The following is a 19,298-nucleotide window of genomic DNA, read 5'->3' as shown; positions in this document are numbered from 1 at the left end:
TGACATTTATTTGTGTTTACCATAAGTTCTTAAGAGACTTCTCAGAACCCTTTTTATCCCTGACAACCTATAGCAGCAACATAAATGAAAAGCCTCTGATATATGGTGTTCTGTGATTATAACAAGGATGAGTTGCTCTTGTATAATTTCAATTGCACATTACAGATTTTGTCACAAGTATGAAATACCCATACTTTGATACATGGTTTAATTTAGGAAAGACAACAGTAAAAATCAGAGCTTTTGCTTTCTGATATTCTTGTATTTGTTTTCTCTCAGAATTACCATCTTCCTGAGGTTTACCCATAGAAAAATAGACTAAATGTAGTAGTATTCTGAAAAATACGTTACGTGGGAGAGAGGCTTGCTTATGATGTATCAGATATTAAAATAATGAATCTACCTTCCTAAACCAAGACTATGACACTCTATTTCAATGGAAAAAATAAACCAAACAACCCCAACCAACAACAAACCAGCAAAAAAACCCAACACCAAACCCCGTTAATTAGACTGATAATGCCAAGTGTAAAACTGCTTCAAAGTAAAGAACTTGTGATGTTTAAGTTGTAGGTTTTTATTTTCAAGGTAGAAATAGATTTGCTTACCCTTACTGATATTGAATGGCACCTAACACCACGAGCAGGTCCACTGATCTCTCATTTGTTGTTTGCCCTTTGGTGCTACTGTGCTGGTTTTGTGTGACAAGAGGATGTGCATGGGCTGGTGCTGGTTGTGTGTTACTGGAGCACATGTACAAGCTGGTGCTGTAGAGCAGCTGATACGACACAGGCTTTCTCCCTGGCTTTTTCCCCCAGTAACCTGTAGCGGCAGGGGCTGCTGTTTTTCAGGGTTTCAAATTTTGAGTGTCTGCCTTGTGGGGCACAAGCTTTTTTTTCCACCAAGACAGACTTGTGATTTTAAACTATTTCTTCTGTTTCTTTTTTCCTTTCTAAGGAATAATTTGCCATCTGGGAAGCGACTTCTGTGAGCCGTTTAATTGCAGCACCTGAAAAGTGAGGCATATGCAATGCCAGGTGGGCTGGCCAGTTTCTTAATCAGCTGTTTCATCTGTTGGGCTTCTGACTGACTTTTTATATTTACTGTATCTGCTACTCCTTAATCCTTGCCTTCTACAATTGAAGTTTTTAACAAAGTAATTACTAATCTTAATTAAATTTGTTGGTATGGATTTTCTCCCTATACATATGTTACAAATCAAAGAAATCCGTTCTTAAAGCATTAGTCACGTTTGCAAATGTCTGATTGATAGATGCATTTGTTTTAAGCGTGTTGACTTCAAGGCAACACAGCCCTGTGCTGAATGAGTTTGAAAAATCCCAGTAATACCAATTTCTACTTCTCTTATGAAATTGGAACATGTCCGTTCACAAACACTTCCTCATACAAGTTTTGAATGTTCACTGTCAGTGTACATATCTGTAAATCAAAAACTGTTCGAAGAACAAATTTTTTTACTGTCTGAGAATTTCACAAGTCTAGTGGTAATCACAGTCTTGACATCCTTGGACACCCAAACAAATCAATGTGTGGTTGACCAGTAAAGCGAGACATGCTGAACGTACAAAACCACACAATTCACAGGTATTTATATAATTACTTTTACCAAAGTAGATCAACTGCAAAGTAAACAGTACTAAGCTAGCTGGAGAAAAAAAAAATAAGCATTTATTAACATTAATGTAGTTGTTAAATCACTATAATGTAGAATCACAGGAAGAATCACTCTACTGGAACAAAGGTATCTCATCCTATCCTGTGTTAACCCCAGTAGCTTGAATGCTTTGTACTTAATTCAAAACCAGTTTGAGCAAATAGAATCAACTCTTCCTGAAAGAAGTTCAGACTGGGCTCTGAATTAACCACAATAAAATAATGGTAACACAAATTTAGCTATTTTTTTTCGGATATGTAGTGCAAATGGCATTTGGTGGTTTCTCTTAGGTGTATGTTTTTCAAGCATGTGAACCTATTAAAAATAAGCACAGAATTTAGCATACTTTTATACTTCAAACCTGTAAAATAATGGCAAATTACATTAACTTCTTTACTCACTTTACGTAACATCTCTTTAAAGCATCAGAATCAAAATACATGGGGATTATATTATAGGATTAATTTATCAATGTTATAACCAGTTTTGTGTGTTTGTCAGTAGATTTTTTTCTCTTTATTTCAGTGAGTTATAGCAGCGTTAAATTGATATAATATAGCAGGGTATGTGGCTTGGAGATTATATACAGCTTATTGTAACTTTATACTAGATAAAAATAAGGGCATTGCAACATTTATGTTCAGAAGAAAACAACTCAACTCTGATAAAATCAAACTCAGCAACTTCTGTGGAAAAGCATTTGTTCCTTTCAAAAATGTCAAAAAGTAAATTACACTTAATTAATCAAACTTTAAGTGATTCCCAATTAGTTTCCTACAGTTCCTCTATGACAGTTCTTTCCATTATTATAGAGTGTGAAAACAATAAGCAAAAGAGAATGACAATTCCCTAAGCAAAAATATCTCCTGGATGGAATTCTGTTCTTGTTGCTTCTTCTTTTACTTGAACGGTGCTGTTAAAGCCAGTAAAATTACAGAAATTGACCCTCAGTATTTTCCTCTCTATCCTGTAGGCAATTGAAACATTTAATCTGAGATAATAAAACCAGCCAGGAAGTAAAAATATAACTTATAAAAGTCAGTACTTCCACAGATGAGAGCTAAGCTGAAAGAAAAATACATTTGCAATATGGGGCCCAGTCTTTCTACTGCATAAATGGAATTTTTAGTTATTCTTTGCAGAATGTCAGCTCTGTCACTGTATGAGAAACATTTCCAGGAAGGAGCACTATAATTTCTTTCTCTGTGTCAAATGTTACTGGTGTCTCCCACGCATGAAGTTCACTGATGCACTCATTCTCAGTTGTATCTCCCAGACTTTGAGACTCCTCTGAAGATAATTTCACAAGTACTTCATCGAATGATGAGCAGAAATCAGTTTATTTGTTTTAAATAGTATAGTGTGCTATTATGATTTCATGCATTTACTTTTTACTTTTCTAAAAGCAAAGACAGAGTAATTCTCAGCAGTTCTGACTTGCTTCTCTCTGCTTTTATTCTTTTAAAAAAAGAAACTACAAATGATTCTGGCTTGAATATAGCTTATCTGCAGAGTATGTCTGAATTTCAATGCTTAATCATTGCCTTCTTAACCTTTAGCTGATTTTGACAGAAGCATCCTTTGCACTATTGTTCTGGTTCCTGTGTTGGAACAGTTAATTACTATATGGGCTGCATATGTGCTTGCAACCAGAATCTCATCTAAAAGTAGCATCTGGAAATTTGGCTTGCTTTCTTATTTTGTTCCCTTTACAGGAAATCTTTTATATCATACCCATATGTGCAGGCAACTTCCAAATCTCTATAACATTGACAGCTGCTAAGTCTACGGAGGAGACTGCTGAAAACATGAACATCATAAGACATCCACAACTTCTTTACTAACCACAGCTGCTTGCTGAACAGTGTCTCTCTGGGGCAGAATAAAAAAGCATGGAAAATCAGTTAGAAGAAAATGCACAAGAAAAGGCAGACAATGGAACCTCATGGTTACCAGAGAAAATACTTCACAAATTATGAAGAGCTAGTAAAATTTCTGAAAAGTTTGTCAGGATTGCTAATAACACAATAATGGTTGTCCACTGCTTTTCTCTGTGTTTGCTGTCATCTTTCTACTCAAGGATAAATATCAAAACTGTAATAATTGAATTGGTCTAAAACTTTCAATGCTGGAATTTTCTAAAATTACCAACTCACCTTAGGATGAGGCAACTTAGGTCGTTCTCCCCAAAGAACAAAAGTGCTATACAGTCACATGACAAAGAGACAGGCATTGAGACAACAGCAGTAGCACATCGCCCTCAAATGCTGAGGAGCAGCTTGCAAATTATGTGTCAGGACCCCCTTTCAGGTGGGAAATAGAGCAGTTATGGTGAGAGGCAGAAATATGAGTGAGTTGAGCCTAGAAAAGTAACCTGAAATGTTCAGTGAAAGAAAGAGTGATTTATAAAATATTAGCCTTTGACCAGTGTAAGAGCCACATTCAATAAAAATACCATTCAGTCTCCATTCTAAAAAGATAGAAAGCGATGATGGCTGCATTTTACTTTAAATTTGTTTGCAGCCCAGTGCAGTGATTGTTGCAAGGCTTAGGTAGTTCTGTACATTAGTGTTTCCTGCTTGCAAATGTTAGAGGAGCATATCTGACAAGCATAGCTTCAAACTGGTAATAAGAATTACAATCTGTCTCAAGGGAGAACTTCTGTCAAGAACCAGGATTTCTACAAAATTCGGATGAGCCACTTGTGACACTTTTGCACCATAATTATGAGGAGTGAAGTGTGATCGGATGGTAGCAAGATCAGTCCTTGCAAGCATTGCAAGCTGGAAGGAAAGGTGTCAGTGTCTTCCAAGTATAACAGTGATAGGATGAGAGGAAGTGGCCTCAAGTTGTGCCAGGGAAGATCTAGATTTGATATTAAGAAATATTCTATAGTGAAAGGGTTGTCAAGCATTGGAACAGGCTGCCCAGGGAAGTGGTTAAGTCACCATCCCTGAAGGTATTTAAAATACATTCTTAGGGACATGGTTTAGTGGTGGACGTGGCAGTGATAGGTTTATGGTTGGACCCAATGATCTTAAGGGTCTTTTCCAGCCTAAATGATTCTATGATTCTATGCTGGATGCTGCTGCGCTCAGGTGAGTTGGAAGCTCCTCAGGCAGGAGAGAGAACAGAGTGACCTGAAGTTTCACTTCAGATCTTCCAGTCTGGCACTGAGGGATTCTTTCATCTAACAGGCAACGTCACAACAGCTTGGAGATGAAGTCAGGAAGTAGTAAGGGTTTAGATTTAATTTTTAACAAATAATGAGGGCAATTAGCTTCAGTACCTGTTCATAGGACATAGGACATCTAGTGTCTGGAAGACTATGAATAAGACTGGACTGCTTTCAGACCCAGGTATTACTGGTGGTAGTCTCAATGAAAATCTTTATCTCAAGGTAGCCTTGTGGTATTTATGTTTGACATCTTAAGCATACGAGTATCCTTTTGTGTCATACTTTGTAATACAGTCTACCAGGGATATTTAAACCACATCTCAGTGTTCACAACATTTGGTTGCCCTTAGCAGCCACAGACCTTCACAGTTAGTAGAAAATCTCTGTTTTCCCTAAGGAGCTCAGGGAGCTGAAGGTATCACATTGCAGCCATTTGGGCCGCCTGGAGTCCAGAAAGGTGGTGCTTACCAGCAGCCGTCTTAAATTGGATTGCAAGTTAATAGTGTCATGAGGCCTCTTTATCCTGATGCTCTTTGTCTCTGCACTTTCCCACTGGCCCCAAGGAGTGGGGAAACCTTTTTCATAATGTATCTTTATTATGAGAACCTGTTAAAGAGGTCTTTCTGATTGATCAGCTCAGCCCTATTAATAGAAATCTAATTGCTTTAAAAATGTAATCCTGAGAACTCTTTTTAATTGTAGGGTTTTTAGCAAACACAGTGTAAAGCAAGTATTTTACCCTATATTCTGCAAAGAAAATGATGGACCTTTATGCAGCAGTGCCTGGCGAAGATCAGGCCCATTTGGGCAAGCGTGACTTTGTGGCCTTCCCATCTGCCACTGGTCAAGGATGTGCTGAGAAATGATTTTGCAATGAACAGGCTGGTGACTTCAGGAACAATTTCATTATCTGAGACCTATAACCACTACATGGGTCAAATATAATTACTCAGGAAGCAGAAAATATTACTAAATTCCCGATGCCACTAGAATTTCTAGAAGCCATCACAGAGACTGCCTGAAGCAGGAAAGGGACACTGTAAACACCATCAGTCTGAAGAGCTCCCATAGTGCTTTCCAGGTGATCCAAAGGCAGCAGCCGTCTGTGATGTTCAGGGCTGAGTACAGAAGATTTAGCTGAATTTGCATTTTTACATTTTGAATCCCTTTCATTACAGTGATAGGTTTGAAAATGTAAAGCAGTCCTGAACACTCAAGGTTTAGCATGAATTTGACCTAATTATCAAAGTTATTCTGAATCCCTACTAGCAGCCAAAAGTGAGGTTCCTGGGGAGATGAAGTCCTAATTTGCACCCTCAGTGTGTGTTTAGTAGGGATGTTATTTTCATTCAGCTAAAGATCCAGTGGAGTTCTCTACCTGACTTAGAAAGGAGGCAGATCTGATGCAGCTACTAATTTCCAGTGCGGTTTAATCGGGCCGTGCAGGGACAAATGGCTAGAAGTGATCACCCAAAATTAAATAAAAACACTTAAAACACTTTTCACCTATTCCCAATTAAAAATCTGGCAGAAGCAGTGTCAAACCTGCAGGACGCTGAAAGCTTTGACCCTAATCTAGAAAAGCACTTTGGCTCGTAGCTAGTGTGACACAGCCAATAGTGTCTAGTAACTACTCACCTAAAGTGGAAGGTATGCTTTTAGGGAGGGCAGGCAGAGGATTCTGCTGTATTATTTCTGATTATTTTAATCACGTTTTTTTCCTCTTCGCATGCATTAGGCAAAACAGTTTGACAAATGCTGCTTTGCTTTAAAGAAAGTTTTGAAAAAATAACAAAAACAAAGATGGAACAAGGTTTACCAAGTTAACTAAGGTCTTGGTATTTGGAAGAACTAATGTTCATCAACTGAAAGCCCCTGATGGTTGTCTCTCTGATTATCCTGTAAAGTATAATTTACAATATTAATAATGAAAGTACTTTGATTTGAAAAGACACATTTCCTTTGAAGATCTCAGAGTATCTGTCCAAAAAAAGTAAGGAGAGCTTTGAAATTTTAACATCTGCATTAGGTAATAAAGATCATTAGAGTTTATAAGTAGAGGAAGTGTGTAAGTTTTGCAGTCCACTGGGCAAACATTGCCTGTAAATGGTTTCAGCCAGGATTTCAATTAATTTTCATTTAACTGCAGATAGTGAGGCAAAAGTTAAGGATCCATCACTGGACTGGAAGCCACCTTTTCCTGGATTTCTGTGGTTTTTGAGACTTTGTGAAACTAGTTTTATCTTTTACATTACAAGTTTGCAGATGTCCATGAAAAGTAACTAAGGGTAATTGAGGTAATTACTGGCAGCAGGCTATATGCAGAGCTGCATTTTCACATGAGAGTTTTCAAGTTAAATACAGTAAAAGGGTGGGCTATTTTTTGTCATTCAGATCCAGTCCTTTTCTAAAACTATTTTTCATTTTCTTCATTTTTTCCTTTTCTTTGTTAATAGAATGTCTCATTATCTTCAGCCTAAGCAAATTGTTGCCTGAATTCTTGTTTTGAGATAGCCTGTAGGAGGTAGATAGATAAACCAGGAACCTGAGATGAAAGGTAAGACTTCCATGTATTCACGTTCTCAAAGACCGTCTCTTTTTCTCTACTTTTTTTCATAGTGTCACATGCAGGAGTTAAGAGAGAAAACCTTACAGAGGCAAAAAGCATCATGTAATTAAGAAACTAAATAACTGTAGAAATCTAATATTGAGTGAAATGAAAGAAAGCTTTTGGAGTGGACTTCCACACAACTAGAATCATCAAATCACTCAAGTTTGTCAATAAACGAGGAGGAGTGTGAAAACTGCTGGGGGTAAGTAAGATTTGTGGAGGGGGAACAAGTGTAAACAATAGTCTTCATTTTTGAATTTCATATATTTGCATGTTAAATATATACACACAAGTGTACATCCCAGAAACATTTTCTTGGCTTGTTTTTTAACTTTTTGCTTTTTGTGTTACTTTATGTGTGGCTACATTAATTTGTATGTGATGTTGATTTTTGATGTTTTGAGTGTGGTGTCCAGCAGCATGTGCTGAGTAATGGAGCTTTCAATGTACTGTGTGAAAGATATTACAAAGTTCCCTTTTTCTTTGTGTAGTTTATTATCCTTAGCACTATTTAATTTTAGTATACCTGTTTATAAGGTTACTTGGAACCCGATAGCAAAACCATGCTATGATCTTAAGCCAGTTTTCACAGAACCAGATGGGCAAAGTGGAGGTATGACTTGTGAACTGAATTATCCCATGTCAGGTGATCAAACAGTTTAATTTTGTTTTATTCCAGTTCTGATACGTAGGAGCTCTAGGAGGCTATAGCCTTTGCTAATGGGAACCATTAGAAAGAACTGCATGATTTTGGCAGAAGTAGACTGTGTTGTAGTATTCAAAAGAGATAATGTCTGGAATTAATTCCTTATTGTAGAATGGGACTCTATCTTGCTCTATAAAGGCACAGTGTGGTAGCAGCAGGATAGCTGAGCTGTTTTTCAGTGCACTAGTGCTTACTTACAGACGTCTGTATAAAAGCACATCAGGTACAACTACAGAGTTAGGCAGTCAAAAGATAATGCTCAGTTTATAGTCCGGTGTACAAACTGAATTCTTTCCTACTCGTTTTGTCCAGTCCTCCTTGCCATGACAGTGGTGCCAGCAGGCTGTGGAGTTTCGGCTGCATTTATATTAACTCAAATCCATCATAATCTTCTCCTGTTATTACTGAAAACTGTCCAAGTTTTCCTCTCCTGATATCCAGCAAAGAGAGAATAACACAGGGTCCCAGCAGTCAGTGAAGTGATTAAACCTGGAGAGAATTTTTTGGATCAAATATAAGTAAGGTGCTTTGCAATAATCTTTCAAAAGAAAAACTGTTAGGAGACGTAAAATACTGGAAAATATCATTGAAAGTCATAGCATTGAGCATGGAAAGAATATTTTAAATAATTTTGGTCAGACCTAGAAGATGATGTAGCACTCAGATGCTAACCCAATGTACTATGGTAAACAGAGTATCCTAAGTGCCTTTTTGTATGTCCAAGGTCTAAAACTTCCCTCCCCAAGAAGGAAAGCTTTGGGTAGGAATGAAACCATTGGATATTTCTGATGTACAAACAATGCATTAGAGGATGCATAGGAGAAAAAAGAGAAAAAGTAAACATAACAGATTTGTAACAATATGCTAGCCTGTGCTCAGCTGATGTCAGACTTTTAAAAGCAATGTTAAAAAAGTGAATATATTTTTGTTCTGTCCCTCTTTTAGAAAGCACCTAATTCTTTCAATTAATTGATTTGAATGACAGTTGTAGACAACTAATGAGCTACAGATGTCCAACTCTATAAGCTGCAGTCAGGAAAACGTGGCTTATTTATCAGTCCTTTACAAGGGGAAAAAAAAAAAAAGAAAACAACAAACATGAAAACTTTTTAGCCGTTCTTTATGTTTATTTCCTTCTAACTTTTAGCAAAAATCTTTAGCTCCATCTTCAGAGCAGTAATGTGTATGCACCTCCAAACCAAAGAGGCAGGAATCTGTTAAGCGTATCACAATGCATTGGAAAATAACACAGCACAATTTTTTTGAAATACGGTTGAAAGTGAGTAAATTTAAACCAAGCATGACGCAGAAATTAAGTACAACGTTTCCCACGGGTTGGTCCTGATTCTGGCAGTTACTTGTGCTAAGTTAGTTGGAGGAGTTCTTGTATGTCTCAGAAGTACACGTGTGTAAATACTTCCCTGAACAGGGTATGTTTTACCAAGGTGCACATAAAAGATCAATGAAAACCTCTTAGCTGGGTCTGAGGGGAAGGAGTAGAGAATGCAGTAAATAATAGTGATGTATTTAACCTGGTAAATGACTGGGTACTGAGCTGAGTGGCTTAAAGCTGATGATGGAAGTTGACACTCAGCTGTTGATAGCAAACGCTGAATACTTAGGAGCCTACTGTGTTTGAAAATAGGAAAGCCATCATTTGACACAGTTAATGGGCCTGTTGTCAGCTGCACGACAGCTGGGTTATAGAGTAGTATGGCTAAGGAAGTCAGAGGAGTACAGAATAAACTAATTCTCAGCTGAGAGTGTGGTTGCTTTAAATGTCAGTACTATAAAGGCATTTAATCACTTTGCTCTAAGTGCCAGGTCTGCTTTTGGCAATGGCTTCTTGCTTTTTTCCCCATCCCACCAGTCGAGGTGAAGTTGAGATGCTGCTGTGAACATTGCGTCTCCCTGAATTGCCAGTCAACATGAGAAAGTTTATTTGGTTTATTACTTGTTAAATGATTGTTTGCAGCGTGTTCAGAACCTACTCCAAAAAAATAACTCTTGCAGTTCAGTAATCAGTTTGGGATCTAGTTTTACCATAACCACATGGGTGGTGAACAAACCTCAGTCCTTATGGGCTTGATGTAAACATACACGTTGAGTTTAATATGCCTCAAGTCTAGCTTTAATAAAACAGAACTCCTGTTCTCAAATTCAGCAAAGCATTTCATACTGTAATTAAAAAGACAGCCTAAAACTCAAGAGCATTAATGTTTGCATTGTTTTTTCAATAAAGGCTAATTAAAGCAAATTTGAATTTTAATAATAGCTAGGAGAATAGTACTTTAGACAATTCAAATTAAGCTGGACACATTATGTTCAAGACAAGTGTCCCAAAGCAACCCTAAATAATTGCTAGTTGTCCTCCTTTCTGCAAAATGCAATTCTTTCAGACTTAGGAAGATACATGTTGCCCTGGAGTTTGCTTGTGATCTCTGCATCTCTCCCTCAAAGTCAGGCTGTGAAAAGAATAGCTTTGACGCCTGTGAACTTGCTTTTGCCCCCAGTTGATTCAGAGCTGTGCAAAGAATGTTTGGACTGGTTCAATCAAACATTAAAAACTGTTAAAACCATAACCAGCTTGTGAGCTGCCTGTTAAAATCTACTCCTGACATGCCTGTTGCTGCTGATCCCTTTCTTTATAGGTCACAAACAGCATGTTCGGCTCAGCTGGTACTTTCTTCTTTACCTGTCAAATGCCAGTCTGCCTGACAATGGAAGCACGGATGAAGTGGTTGAACCTCACTAATACCAAATAAATAGTTCTAATAGAAAGTGAAGGAGGAATGTGCATTATGTGTCAAAACAGCAGCAGCTCCGGTAGCTCACATTCTACTCTCTATAGATGCTGGATTGTGCCAGAGACCATAGGAACTACATTAAGTCATTGCTTACGGTAGGAAATACCCCACCAAGAAAAAAAGGCAGCAAATCTATGAGTGGGAGTTCTCAGCTGGTTACCAAAATACAAATGTTTTCTGAAAAAATGCCAAGTAATCTATTCTACCAGTAATGCAGGGAACTGAAAGGTCATATGCAGAGGCTTGGAGATCACTTTTCACAGTTCCGAGGGACAGAGTTTTGATAGGAAATACAGCTGCTCTTCCAGTCTACACTGACCTGAGGAAGCATAATCTCTTAGGAAAACACAAATTCATATGACAGAAGAGCTGGTAATACCAGGAAGTTTTAAAACAGTCTGCAGACGATTGCCTGCCCTGAGGCTGAAGTCAAACCATCAAGACATTCATTGCCAGCACAGAAAGCATATTCCAGGATCTACCCATTCTCATCTCGTCCTAAGATTCCCTACTCTGTACCCATTAGAGTAATGTGTATGTGTAACACTGGCCCTTCAAAAATGCCCAGAAACCTGAAACAAAGCAATTCTTTCCATTTGTACATTGTAGTAAAAGGATGATTGAAACAGTGCTCAGGTAGGCAAATTAGTAATACTCTGCGCTACTAGGTGTGGTACTCTAATTCTAACTGGGCTTATTTGGTAGCTGTGTTTATTTTGTATTCTCATGTAATGTTCTTTTTAATAAGAGTCCTACAGTCATTGTTTAACTTTATTTTTATTTATTCTTAATGCTAGAGGAAAGTCGGTATTCTCTAGTTCTTAATTCTGGTTTTAATTAGTCTGAGCTGCCCATGTGATTGTTTCAGTATGATGATATAAAGTGAGGTGGATACACAAGTCGGATCTTGCAACTTGATGGCTAGTGGGCAATAATAGGTACACTTTTGGATGTATTAATAACACTGTGATCTAGTCCATGTGCAGTGCATTGAAACTGCCTGCTCATGTTCTTCCAAGAGCTGCTAGTAGAAGCTCATGTCAATGGCTGGAATATAGCAATTTTATACAGCTGCATAGAATAGTTTTAACATTTTGCTGACTAGTAGGCTTTGAGTGCGAGGAACATTCAATAAATGTTCTAGAGACACATGAATGTAAAAAATGGGGTTCAGACTGTTAAAGTATTTATCTGGGACAAACACTACTAAATACAGCATCTAATTTCAGGTCCAACTAGAATAATTGGACCAGTCCTTTCCATCTTCTCTCATAAATAAAAAAATTAGATTAGGGACCAGAAACTTAATGGTACCACCTTTCCATATATTGTGCAATGAGCCAGCCTGCAAACTCACTTCTATAAAGATGTTTTTAAATGGCTTCAAGTTTACCCCGTTGCAGTAGCGTATCTCTTTTAGCACCTAAGATGCATGGCACACAAGGGAAGTCAGAAAAAAGGGAAAGCAGTGCCTCACTGTCTCACTGGATTTCATTGCATGTGAGCTGCTGGAAAGCTGCAGAGTCTTTTTCAACACAAATATTCAGAAAGTAGCTCCAGCATCTCTGGTGTCACTGTCTCAGACTAAACTGAAGATACAGCTTGGCACAGAAGCGTGATGCGGCAGTTTTTGGAGAGCACAGACAATGCTTGTTGGCATTAGAAGATATCAAAATAACAACATAAAAATGTTTGCATCCTTTGACCCCTTGATGTTCCAGGAAAAAAGTAAAATAAAATCTAACCCTTCAGTGGGCTATTTCTGTTTTACCTCACAACAAGTTCATTTTTACTTGCATATTGGAGAACATTTGCTCTCAGTCAGTTTGAGTACTTTGAAGAGAAGGTGCAAATTCCCATCGTTATCCATGGACAGAGGAAAGATAAGAAATGTGAGCCAACCTGATCAAAGTCGTACTGGAGTTCACTGAAATAAACAGGAAAGGGATATTAGTGTACCGGGAGAGGGGTTTGCTACTTAGCAAGGCATGTTAACTTTCATTAAAAATACTTTCAGGTAGTACATCCCAATTCAGTTGTCCAAGGTGACTGTGGGAAGGCGCTACATTTAAATGGTGCGTCTACTTGCAAAAATGTTGTCCATACTAAGAACAAAAGACTGGCGTTATGTACTTATCAACAGGCGAGAAGAAACTGATTTTAAATCTGCATTTCTGGAATCCATTTTCCTGAGTGGAGCTGCAAGCATCCTGTGGATTAAATTATAAAAATTATAAAATAATAGAAGCAAGAAAATGTGTAGTTTTACCTAGGCTGCTTTTATACATAATATGTATGTATAGAAGATTTTTGTTGCTTTTTCCCCCTAGTAAGAACATGAAAATAGGAGCTTTTACTACAGTTCTTAGAATCGACTCTTTGTACTGAGAAGCAGAACTGGCAGCAAGTGCATAATCACTCCTTACCCTGCTGAATTTATCTTTAGAGATTTCACAAAACTCAGCTTGTTTGCAAATGTGGAATTCCTTTTGTCACTTCCCCATGTTCTTGTATTGTACCACGCATCCTTCCATTAGTCCACAGCGTAGTGCTCATTGAACGATTGTCATTCTTTTTGTGCTTAATAATGTTTACTAAGGCTTTAACTGCATTCCTGCACACAACAATAACTGTAGCTAGCAGATGAAAAACACAGCCATTGCAGTGCAAAACAATTAGCTTACATATCCCTGAGATGTTGCTTCTGTTAGAAAACGCAAGTTAAGAAGGAAGGAATCATGCGTGTTAAATTGGAAATAAACCAAAAATACATTACTAGCGTGAATTCTGGTGTAGGAAAATGCAGTACTTAAACACTGCCATTAATAAGTTCATTTCATGGAGAATGTTTAAGTGTTTTATAGTCTTGCTTTAGAAGTCTGCATAAGTCATTCTGATCATCACATGTAATTCAGGGTACTCCTGTAGTTCTCAAGAGACTGACAGAAAATTATATGCCCCTTTTTTCTTCATTGTACTCAGGCCTCCTAGAATTTCATCACTGTTCTCTGCATCCATACAAGCAGTCTTCAATGAGACCAACAGAACATACTCACTGCCGGGCACTGCACACACCTGGTATCACCAGGAGTCGCCCAGTACCAGTCTTTCTTTGAAGTCTAGTAGAAAAGCTTCCCAGGAGAGCCAAAACTCTGTTCTGCAGAAGTGCAGAACCAATCCAGGAGGCAAAAAAACACATTTATGTGGCCAGAGAGTCTTGCTTTTGAATGCAGAACAGGTTGGAAGAGTGACAAACTGCTGCCACCTGCTGTCGGTTCATTTGCAGCCACCAAATATCCAGCAAACCAAATTCACAGCAGCCAGCAGAAACTGCAAATCATTCTTCAGGGAAAAGAGGAGAAACGACCGGCTCTATTTATGCCAAGAGTAGGCAGTCACTGCTTAGACCTAGGGCACTAGTGCCACTCCTGTGGTTGCTGGCAGTCAGTACCTTGGCTTTTCTGCCCTGCAATTGCCACTCTGTCAGTGACTTAGCTGTGTGACCTTGAGAAAGCCAATTAAGCTTTTTAATGTTATTTTCCAAGCAGTAAAAGAAAAATAAAACTTCCAGTGTTTTTCCCAACGATTTCTAAAGGTGCTGAATATATTGATGTGACTGTTTAGGAGTGTACTTTTGGTTTATTATCTTTACATCTTACTTCTTTCAGAAGGCTATTTTAATAAAGCTCCCATTGTAATAAAATTTGTGAACTTTGGTAGTGAGCAAGCATTAATACTGAACTGTAAGGCAGTAAGTCTGCTTCAGTCGTACATACCGTAGAGTGAAAGGAGAACAGCCTGAACTAACGGGGAGGTTAGAGTAGCACAGTGTTTTTGTAAAGGTCTGCATCCACACGTTATATGTGGCTCTACGCAGTTATCAGTGGGGTCATCAAAAAAATGACAGTGTGCTTCTGGAGACTTGCTTTTTGAATATGTCTGTAATTGGATTTCAAATCAAAGAGCTCAAGTTGACATGTTCCACGTTCACTAATAGGTACCAATTAATGAAGCCCCATAATCTACTATAGGCAATGAGTGTAATATATACTCGCCAAATAGCTAAGGGCTCTGACTATTTTTGCTACCTGTGGGTGGGTATCATGTATTTTTGAAGGAAATCCTTTCCTGTCGGTGGCACTATAGAGCAAACTGTCCTGATCTCACTTGCAAGTGTGGAAGGGCAAACCACAGGAGTGGAACTGCCTGCAGGTGATTTGCTATGATCCAGAGGAGCATCTCTTTGAGGGGGAATTGATGGCCCTGGGCAAAGATGAAGTGAGCCGGTTCCCAGACTGGCAGCCGGTTCCCAGTCCTGCAGCTCTCAAACTTGGGGATGGCCTGGAGCCTGACAGTCAGATTGAAAACTCAGGTTTTTATTTAGTTACGCTACTAAAGGCTGCACATGCTTACTACAAAGCAAACATTCTTTTGATCTGGTAAACACCAAAGTAAATATGAAGTATACTAGTTTTGTCTCTACAAAATGAACTGAAAGCAGTATGTTTGACCACACATTTTTAATCATTGTTTCAAAACCAGATAATTCTATGGTCAGAGCCACTACAACATACTCTGATGCATGTCTGCATAAAACAAGCTGCAGATATTAGGCATTCTGTGAGTGCTTATGTGTGTGTTTCCTGTACTCTTTTAGGCAAATGAGCAAGATTGGACAATGCTGTGTAAACTCCATAGCATTTAAGAAAGCACACTGGAGACAAATTCCCTGCTAGCAATGTACAATGTGCAGCTGCTTCAGGGAGCTGAGTGTCTTATTTCCAGTCTTTATGTCAAAAGATGGGGCCTGTTCCTCTGTACTGCTTTAATTACTTCATTTTCTTAGATACAAAGCTCTATTTAAATGGTAGTATTTATCCCACCTGTTTGTTTGTTTGGCCATAATGGAATACATGCAGGTTGCTGTCTGTGATAAAAGCATCTTAGAGCCTCTTGGCTTTTTCAGATCAAAATTAACTCCAGGGAATCCCAGGGAGGTTCATGGGGTAGCATCAAGCACTGATACTGTTCTAGGATGAGTTATGTTCTGTCCCTCAGCATGACAAATTCTGCCATAACTGATGACTTCTCACTTCTTACCTAAGAAAAATTTTAAAAATAAGGGTTTATTTTGAGAAAAAAAGCCATTCCTCTTCTTTCTACTGTGGAAGAAGGGTAATTCATCCACTATGTGCAAACAGGTGATAGCAGTGCATTTTTACTTTCAGCCAGGAAAGCCTCCATTAGTCAACTCAGTAGCACAAGTTAGAAATTTTATCTTTATTCAAAGAACAGCTGAGATGTGAAGAAATTGTTGCTGCTGGTTTTAGTAAGGGTTTTTGTTGGTTGTCACTGTTGAACTGGGTGTAAAACAAAATCCGTATCCAAGCTCTCATGAATATGGGGATTTTTAAATAAGACAAGGAGATTAATTTTTAGTGTTGTTTGAGTGTACATCATTGCTTTTTGTTTTCAGCTTGGATCACAAGTGCAAAAAGAAGGAAGAGAGACTGCTCCTGTTTGCTGGTTATCTTACTGGAGTAAAGCATTGTCCCTTCTCTGATGTCAGATGCTTTTACTTCGAATGAGTCACTTGAATCTTCAGTACCTGTGTTACTCTGTAAGACAGAGGCAAGTCTGCTTCACTTTCTAAGTAAATCTCTCTGAGCACTAAATACTCAAGGCTCACTGGTAGATTGGTGGAACATCCTAAGGCTGTTTATGCGATTCCTTCACCTCAGCTGAATTTTAATAAATAACATAAATTCTGAGAAAATATAATCCTTTGAGATTTCACTGGAAACTGGTCACTCAACTGGTTTTGTGAGACTGTGTCTTACTGAATTTGAGACACATAGCATTCTCTTGCTACTTTATTATTTCAGTGTACTAAGTTTGAAATAGCAGAATATATGAGATACCATAGGGGAAAATGTAATAAAATATCTTAAATTGAGATGCATGACCTTTCTTAGATTTGCTCACTCCAACACAGACAGTGTTTTGGGATAGTCCAGCTAGGTTTACTGGCATGCAACGAATCTGCTTCATTACAACAGATGAAAAATATTGCTTAGGCAATTGAAAGTGAGAGCTGTCAAGGTCATGGTCCTGATTATGGAATGCTTTTCAATGGCTCTCTCTTGATGTGCTAAGTTGCTATAGTGATTATCCATCTGCTTTTACAGCAACTTCATAAACATCAAGGAAAGCTAATCCATTTGCCTGTAATATTCATTCTGAATATTAAACTGTTATATGAAAGAGGGTGATACTTGACATTTCTAGTTCATTAAAGGCTTCCCTGGACAGATCTGAAATTATATGATGGGGCATTTTGGGGTCTAGACAGAAGTTCGTCAAACCTGCTAAACCAATAAAAAAATTATCTGTGTAAACAGGAACACCAACTTGTGCTGATAAATCTTATCCAAAATTTCTTAATGAAATTTTATGTCTGTAGTAGATATACAGCCAAAGGAAACACCTCAGTATAGTGTTTATTCTTTGCAGGGTACAGGTAGTATCATAATACAATGTCAGTGCACAATCTGAGGATCATGTCTCTGTGTTAGTTTAATTGAGAAGTCCTGTGTATTAGAACCTGCCATCTATTAACCGCGTAAAGGGTGTAGTCACCTGGATGATCCTGTAATTCAGGCAGTGGCACAAGGGTCTCAGTGGACAGGGATCCTTTTTTCCCTTACCTTGTTGTGTTTCAGTTCCTTTTCTTTGTAACATAAAGCATAGAAAATAAAATAACTCTTTCAAGATTTTTCATAGCGCTTCAAACAGCAGATATCCATACATTTTGCAAGCAAATACCTCTCCATTGTTGCAAACATACATATCCTGGAAGGACATATAATTACATAGCATATATGTATGTTTGTGTAGGTAGTCATACAGATAAAAATATGTTGTTTCCTCCTTTTAGAACACTGGCAGGGTTGCTTTTAGTTCTTACTAGTTATATATTTTAACTTGAAATTATTCTGCATAGGACTTTGGAAATAATAGCTAAGATTTTCAGATAACTCTCAGAAAAATAAGTCATGCTGTGATAGATAATTTCAATCACAAAGAGACTTTCTGGTTTGTGTGTGTGGCTTCTTACACAGCAGGATAAAGTTCCAGAATTGGAGATACTGAACACCCCTGTGATGCAATGAATAAGTAAATAGTGCCTGATCCAAAAGCAATTAAAAGCAACTCAGCTTTAAGTCATGCTTAAGCATAAATGATAAATTGAGAACAGATCATAGTATCTTACAAGACATCCAGCTGTTAGACCTTGATAAATATATTTCTTCCTGGCCAGGCATTTCATGGATTATAGTTCCACTCCAAGCTCTTTTAAGAGAGTTGACAAGGGACCTCTCAAAAAGTAAATAACATCTCCCAGTCCCTAAAATGAAAGAAGGGGAAAGGAACCAGAAACACATTTTGGCAAGTTGTCAACAGCAGGTTGATATGTTGCAGCCTGCTCTGAGGAATGTAAAACTGCTGGAAGTGTTTAAAACTGCACGTTTTCCCTTGGTGCAGGAAGGCATCCACAGTGGGACTGTGTAAAGTAGGATGATTTTAATTTATTAGAACACTTAAAATACTTAAGAGACAACAATCCTTTCTCACAACTAAAGACTCTATAAAGACTTAAACCACTCAGGAAATTGGAGTTTGTACATTACAGAGCAAGAAGCCCATCTGAACCAGGATGGTTTAATGCAAGGACATGTATACATACGTAAGAGCAAATCTAAAAAGTGGTTCCATTTTGGGGAAAAATCTGTAACCTAAAGGAACTAAGCAGTCATATTCACCTTTTTCTTTAATCAGTACTGAAAACAGAACTAGAAATTGGAGACAAATATCTGAACTTCTCAATTAATCCCTTATTTTTTTTTTTTAAAGGCAATGAGGTTGTACCCAAAGAATGGGCTTTTGTTAGGATTTCTGATTTGTTTCTCAACTATCTGTCCACCAGACTCTCTTTTTAGCACCTTGCACAACACTAAAGTTGAACACTGAATGATGTCTCTTGGTGATACATGTTTTAGAATAATGCAGACTTTCCAAAGGGAAAAAAGTTAAAGTTCTATTTTGCATTTGTGGGGTTTTTTTGTTTGGTTGGTTTGTTTTTCAAATGGTCAATGCTTGTATAGCAAACTCTTTGTCTAAATCAGGTGTTTGAATTTTTCTGAAAAGTCTGTTTACCCATGGTCCCCCTTTTGCACTTGGTACAGGTCAAAATTACTCAGCAGTGTTTTCCAACATCATCAATAATTCACAAACTATAATGGACCTGAGAATCATTTTTT

At 37.9% G+C, this 19,298-nt stretch overlaps 1 long non-coding RNA gene across 3 annotated transcripts in view; it reads left to right on the top strand.

The window, feature by feature from the left end:
• LOC110362634 (uncharacterized) overlaps positions 1–19,298 on the top strand; it is a 57,442-nt gene that overhangs the window by 11,360 nt on the left and 26,784 nt on the right. Inside the window, exons 2-4 of one of the 3 annotated variants that reach the window (XR_010470360.1) lie at positions 958–1,037; positions 7,473–7,666; positions 16,454–17,383. This is a non-coding gene — a long non-coding RNA (uncharacterized LOC110362634). Of the gene's footprint in view, positions 1–957; positions 1,038–7,472; positions 7,667–16,453; positions 17,384–19,298 lie in introns of those variants that run through there. The other 2 variants (XR_010470359.1, XR_010470361.1) reach the window with 2 other exon arrangements.

This window comes from Columba livia, chromosome 2 (genome assembly GCF_036013475.1).
Source record: "Columba livia isolate bColLiv1 breed racing homer chromosome 2, bColLiv1.pat.W.v2, whole genome shotgun sequence".
NCBI classification, from domain to species: Eukaryota; Metazoa; Chordata; class Aves; order Columbiformes; family Columbidae; genus Columba; species Columba livia.
Note: the sequence above shows the minus strand (reverse complement) of the source record. Positions and strands in the feature narration are given on the sequence as shown.